Here is a 7,500-nt window from a genome sequence, read left to right on the forward strand (position 1 = left end):
AGTATCCATCTTTAGCATATGGAAAGAAGAAAGTGAATATAGGCCTGATATATAAGTAAATTGTCTTACAGAGAGCTCAGGTGCACTATTACTACAGCCCACACCACCTGGCAACCACAACACTGGAGACAATGCTCCAAATTCATATAACTTTCTGTTCTTAGCTAGAAAAAAAATAATATTAAAATTTCTAATCCTTCTATTCCTATAATGGTAGGATACTCAATAAAAAAAACATGGTTACTGTTGTAATGGGAGGATTGATGCTTGTATGTGTTCTGTGATATTATATATACATTTTTTGTCTTAAATAATGTGATTGCAAACAAATGAAGACACTGCTATTACAATCCTCAATCTTAAATACCGAAGACAAAATCCTTAATAGTATTCAGTATGTAATCAAATAGTATATGAGCCCACTCTTCATACTCAATGTGTGTGTGTGTGTGTGTGTGTGTGTGTGTGTGTGTGTGTGTGTGTGTGTGTGTGTGTGTGTGTGTGTGTGTGTGTCTCCTCGAGCGTATGCAACCTGCTGTGTGCGTATGTTATAAGCTTCACAGTCCAATGGTGTGCTGTGTGCTGGTCTAGATAACTCAGTCGTACTTCCTGCTAATGTATCCAATGTGTTAAGCACTTTGAGATTCGTGAGCAGCCCTGAGTCATTGTCAAGGACATTGTGAATATTGGTTTATATACAAAATTATATCACTGGACTTTTAACAGTTTTATTTATTTATTTTACGAGTTTTCTTTTATTTTTATTTTCTTGTTCAAGCCTCTTAACATTATGATTATTAAAATGAGAAGACTGTATAACATATCAGTTCATACAATTTCAGATTAAAAGAAATAGAGGGACTTACTGTAGATTTCTAGAAGTATTTCAATTTTTAGCGTTGAGTCAATAGGGAACTTTAAAAGAAAATTATACAAATTTAGGGATGAGGATGATAGTATAATTAGGAAGCTTTACTCATACAGAGACTGCCTCATGTAATCCTGGCGGCCTCTTGCAGCTTCCCTCATTTTCTTGTGTTCTTATGTTCAGTGTGTGTGTGTGTGTGTGTGTGTGTGTGTGTGTGTGTGTGTGTGTGTGTGTGTGTGTGTGTGTGTGTGTGTGTTTATGTGGAGGGAATTTATTAGAAATTTAGTGTTGTCATTATAATATTTGTTCGTCTAAATTTATATCATAGCTGTGCATTTGCATGATACTTCTTGCAGTCTAAAAGTCACCACAAATTCACTCAATGTTAGGACATCTGTACAGATGCTACATCATGGCAGATGTAATATTTGATAAGGTTTGTCAGTTACTATTATAATCTGAACATCTTAAATCTCTCTCTCTCTCTCTCTCTCTCTCTCTCTCTCTCTCTCTCTCTCTCTCTCTCTCTCTCTCTCTCTCTCTCTCTCTCTCTCTCTCTCTCTCTCTCTCTCTCTCTCTCTCTCTCTCTCTCTCTCTCTCTTCTGTTCATTAACACTTTGTCACTCTGTTAAGAAGACGCTTGGTCGTGACAGGAATGGGAATGTCTGAAGTGTTGAAAGCCCCAAGTCCTCCTCTTAAACACTGCCACGAAAACGACCAGCGTGTTCCTTAATGGGACATTTTTCAATACTCTTAATGGCAACGACCTTGGTGATACCGGTGGTGGGTGTGGTAATGGTGTTACTGTTGTTGGTGATGATGGTGATGATGGTTGTGGTGGTTGTGATCTAATGTAAAGCAGGTTAACGTCATGATGCTATTTTTTATTCATTTCTTGTCTATCTATTTTTTCATAGGGTTTCCTTTTGCATCATGTGATGGTGGGTTGTTGTGTCTGTGGTATCAGGAACTCTCCCTATCGATTGAACAGAAAAAATAGTGCACTCTGAACAACACTCGTTCTGGCGGAAGGAAAACTTTGTAATTAGCTGTCGTTCGCTTCTACACATTGGTGGGGAGGGACAAATGTAGACTAATTAGGTGGGCGTATTTTACCGATACCATTCCCATCAGCAGTAAGACCACTTTTGTTCTCAGTTCCTAGAAATCCCTTCGAACTTATCAACGGATATCGTATAATGTTAAAATAACTTTTCGGGAATATTTTTCCTCCATGAAATGAAGTTCAATAATTATTATATGGAAAGCTGATGAAATAACTCTGAGTGCCGTAAATTTATTGTGCTGTATGGCTGTAGATATCCATCGACACACGAGCTTCACTCACTAATGGTATTGATACACGGTATCGTAAAATCCTTAGCATTATATTCCTGTTACTCTGAAGGGTTAACACTCCTCAGACCTCTGTCCGTGTCTCTGCTCTCTCAGGTTTGAACGGTGTGAAGAAACCTCGTTAATGATAATTGAAACTAAGGAATATTACGTTTCCTCTTCATATCCATGACTTCAAGTGTGAACATAACTCTAATCCAAGTTTTCGACGTGTTTCAGATTTTTTTTTTATCATGACGCAGTAAGTTTATCGTTTTAGAACAGACAACAGTTCCACCTTATGAAAAGTTTTATGTTATTTATATATTTACTTCTTAGATGACGAATTCTTATTACTCTAGGTGCAGTCTTCATCTAGAAAAGTCTGCAATTGTAAACCTGTACCGTTGCAAGGAGACAGACAGATGGCAACCTTCTCTTTTTGCCCCTGACTTTACACACACTGCAGAAGGACATAGACGCAGACGAAAGACTATCCCTCCAAATTATGTGACACTCAGCTGCACTATACGATGTCATCCACTTCAACTTTGATACTTAAGAGGTTATGAACTCAGCGTGTATGTGTCGGTCACAAGGTCAAGCAGGGCAAAGGATGAGGCGCCGCCGCAATACAATGGTGTTAGGACAATGGCAAGGCAAGTTAAGCACCGTGAGAATGAGCATCTCGTTCTCGTTCCTCCCGTTCCATCTCGTTACCAACAATAGAGGAAAACCTTTTATCAAGCATTACAAAGTGGTATAGAGGGCATTGCACTGTATACGCCATCTGACCTTTAGCTGAATACCTCTGCCCTTAAGGTTCAAACTCACATAACTAGTAGATTTGTTAGATACTCTTTAGTCAAATGAGTTAGGTTCCCATGAAAGTCCCCCACAAATGTTGAATGTGCGGTGCTTGGCGGTGAAATGATGAGGCGTATATACAAAGTGGAAATGAAGTTGCTGAAAAAAATAATGATATATACACTAAAGGAGGATATTAGAAAAAATTAAAGTGGTGGGCGGATTGTTGCAGGAATTTTAAATTCTCTGGGGCTACCCAGCTACCATGACCAGCCCCGGCTCTTTCTTCCGCAATGCAACTGAGGTCACCCGCGACCAGCACCTCATTTGGTCTTAAGGGATGAGCCGTGTGAGATAGAGTGCGCGTGGTAGCCCCGCAGGGAAGTGAGAGAGCCGTTGCCCTTGGATGAGAATGGCTGAGATCTGGCTGACAACACGTGTATAATGGAAAAATATCAGATACATACACGAGTGCGCATATAGGCGTATGACTACAAAAACTAGTAATTTTTAGTAATTCATAATACATAGACAAAAATATGAGAAGAAATAAAAAAATACATTTTTTAATCCATAACTTTTCTGTATTTTGCAAACCAGTGTGGATATAAACGTTTTATCTTTTTCACCTGAACTGCTGTAAAAAAAATATGGAAAGCCCAGAGTGCCATTTAAGAATATACATTAATATATATATTATATATATATATATATATATATATATATATATATATATATATATATATATATATATATATATATATATATATATATATATATATATATATATATATATATATATATATATATATATATATATATATATATATATATATATATATATATATATATATATATATATATAATAATATGAGACCAAGGCAACCACTACCAATTTTTTGTGCCACTTTTGTCCAGAGAGAGAGAGAGAGAGAGAGAGAGAGAGAGAGAGAGAGAGAGAGAGAGAGAGAGGCTAAAGCAAACACTGTACGAATAAATGGTTGTTGTTCATTGAAAAAGTTTCTTTTAAAAAGTGTGTGAGCTTTTGTTTGTAGAAGAACACGTGTTTTAGATACCAACAGGAACAGGTACTTCCCCTTGTCCTCCTCCTCCTCCTCCTCCTCCTCCTCCTCCTCCTCTCCTCCTCCTCCTCCTCCTCCTCCTCCTCCTCCTCCTCCTCCTCCTCCTCCTCCTCCTCCTCCTTACCAAACAGCCTCGAAAGGACCAAGAAGTCTGTTCCTGTTTGGCTTTCCTTTGTATCCTCCTCCTCCTCCTCCTCCTCCTCCTCCTCCTCCTCCTCCTCCTCCTCCCTTCTTCTTCCTCTTCCTCTTCCTCTTTCTCTTCTCCTCCTCCTCCTCCTCCTCCTCCTCCTCCTCCTCCTCCTCCTCCTCCTCCTCCTCCTCCTCCTCCTCCTCCTCCTCCTCCTCCTCCTCCTCCTCCTCCTCCTCCTCCTCCTCCTCCTCCTCCTCCTCCTCCTCCTCCTCCTCCTCCTCCTCCTTTTCCTCTTGATCCTCTTCATTCTTTTGCACCTCTTCTTCCTCCTTTTCATCTTCATCCTTTTCATCCTCTTTCACCTCTTCCTCCTACTCCTCTTTCATTTCCTACGTATTTCTTCTCTTCTACCTGTTCTTTTTTTCGGTTATCATTTTTGCTTCCACGTTTCCTTTCCATCGTATATATATATATATATATATATATATATATATATATATATATATATATATATATATATATATATATATATATATATATATATATATATATATATATATATATATATATATATATATATATATATATATATATCACCATGATTCTTTTCCTCATCCTCCTCTTTCCTCAGCTTAATCATTTACAATTACGCATTTTCTCGTTAATCTGTGCCATCAATATCATCACCATCGTCATCATCATTAGCATCATTATTTTCATCATCATAACTATTATTCTCATTATTTTTAATTATATTATTGTTTTTGTTTTTATCATTATCATTATTTTATTATTATTATTATTATTATTATTATTATTATTATTATTATTATCTTCACAATCACGATCACTAATCATGACCATAACTAGTTATTACCATATGCAGCTTTACCTACCTGCCTGGCTAATCCTTGAAAATTATATGGTAGCATTTTGATTTGAATCCTGCAGCAGAATCATATTCTTAAAAAAAGTACAAGTGCAAGAAGCCAACAGGTCTACACGTGGCAGTCCCTGTGTGATTAAAGCTACCTAATTCCATCCATCATCCCCATCCATGAACTTATCTAACGTTCTTTTAAAGCTCCCTATTGACTCAGCCCTGATTATATTACCCTTAAGTCCTCTAGTTGTTTGTTGTGCTAAGATAACGTCTAGAGCGACTTTCAAGTACAGTTTCTAAATACACCTCAAAGCGTTCGATTTTTTTCAAATCCGTTAATACTCTTATGTTCATTTCTGCTTATAAAACGTTTTTAAGTAATAAACTATATTTTCTAAAGAAATCCTTTTTAACGGAAAGATAAGTTTATTCCCTCATATCTTGAATTATTAGTTCAATAAACACTGTCAAAATTACATATTAATTGTCTGAGTGATGATAAGAAGTGATTAATCCAGCAAGACGTGACGTGACTTTGGTAGTGGCCTGCTGGGTTGATCACAAATACCCCTTTCTTAGAATGTCATAATTTGCACTAAGTTGATTATTGATTTCTTAGCAGTAATGATATGGAATAAAGATTAGTGAATTTAGTATGGTGTATCACCGAAAAAGAGTGTGAGGAAATAGAGACTTAAAATTGAAAACTCATTTACGAGCAAACCCGAATGAATAAATGCTCAAACTAAAAGGAAGGAACAAAATGAAGGAATAAAGGAAAATATTTCAAAATGGATATACGAGAAGAAAGAAAAACAGGAAAAAATCGAAAAGAACAATATAGAGCAAATTCTAAATCGACAAAATATAGGCTAAAAAAAGAGAACAAAGAGAAAGAATGTAGAAAAAAGAGAATACAAAAACAGACAGGCAGGACACAGAGAGAACTGCATAAGCGAAAAGAAGAGAAAAAAACAAAAAGAAACAGAGAAAGAGAAAAACAGTATTGTAAAAACACCAGAGAAAGTGTTAAAATTATCTGTCAATCTAGGCGAGAATTGATCTGAAGAAATTTAACACCAGATGGATGAAAAAACATATCGTTACTAATCTCAACATTCCCATGACTATTTCTGAATTCCTGTTTTTTTCCTGTTATTTTTCCAGTGCAGCAGAAAGGAAAAAATCATGCCAGTCATTAGAGAGAGAGAGAGAGAGAGAGAGAGAGAGAGAGTCGAATAATATATTTGTTGCATTTTTGTTTCACGGGAGCCAAACATCAGCTTCAGTCCCTCCATCATAACTCTTCTTTATTCCTCCTGTTCTGTGAGGTTTCAACGCTCGCGCTTTTCGTTGCACCCGTTTCTCTCTCTCTTACAAATATCTCTCCGGTTCTGTTACTATTCCCTCTCTCTGCCCAAAGTCGCACCATCGCAGCTAGTCTAGCCATGCGATCCATTTTCGGCGTGCCACTTTTTCTTTCTTTTTTTTTCTTTTCATTTCACCTCTAAATTTTTTGCCCTATTTCCTTCCTTCTAAATACTCTGCTTTGTTCCTCCGCTCCATGCACCCGTCCCCTTCATGTTAGCATCGCCGCCTGTTCCTCATCCCGTTCAACAAACTATGAGTCTGTGTGCCGGCCGTGTATCCTTTTCCTCGTGCTGTTGCTGCCTCATGTAACTTTCACCGCGGGTCAAAAGTCAGGGTTAATTGCGTCTGTATTTCAGGTAATTGTTTGAGAAAATCGTAACGTCGAATCATGCTCTTGGTGACCTTTATTCGACCAGCTCTGTATGTCACTTCCGCTAAATGAAAACTGTTGATTGTTTAATTTGATACCCAGCACCACCAGATCAGTTGCCATTTTCTTCATGTTGCAGTCATTAATGCCGCCCTAGTCGTGAATTAAGAAGACACTTAGTGGTTAAATATAAGAGAAGTTATTGTGGTATTTGAGATTCAGTATTTTAGGAGAGTGATTGACTGTTATACAGAAATTGGCTCCCTGTGGCAATGCATTTAGTGCCTATCAGCTCATTAATTTTTCTTTACCAGAAACTTCTCCCCCATCATCAGTATTGTGACTGGATTCATGTGTAACAATCGGTATATGCAATATAAAACTATTTATTATGAATATCAGTAATATTTGGTTAATATTCTTCGGAAAAGATTGATAAATTGATCTCAACGAAAACTTCAATAAATGCTAAGACACCATATAACTACTCCCTTATCGCAGAATGGTCTAAGAAATATTACAAAGGAAATTATTACAGTTGTCATAAAAATTGTCGTTATAGAGCACACCGATAATGCTGTAAGACTAGCCGCTGACAGAACAACATTATGGGATTGGGAGGATAATGGTGGTGCCCAAAAGTGCCTCGTTATG

General features: G+C 37.2%; 1 protein-coding gene across 5 annotated transcripts in view; it reads right to left on the reverse strand.

Annotated features, from left to right (window-relative positions):
- Positions 1-7,500, reverse strand: part of LOC123504597 (complexin-like) — a 792,775-nt gene that overhangs the window by 643,079 nt on the left and 142,196 nt on the right. The window lies entirely within an intron of this gene.

This window comes from Portunus trituberculatus, chromosome 16 (genome assembly GCF_017591435.1).
Source record: "Portunus trituberculatus isolate SZX2019 chromosome 16, ASM1759143v1, whole genome shotgun sequence".
Lineage (NCBI taxonomy): Eukaryota > Metazoa > Arthropoda > Malacostraca > Decapoda > Portunidae > Portunus > Portunus trituberculatus.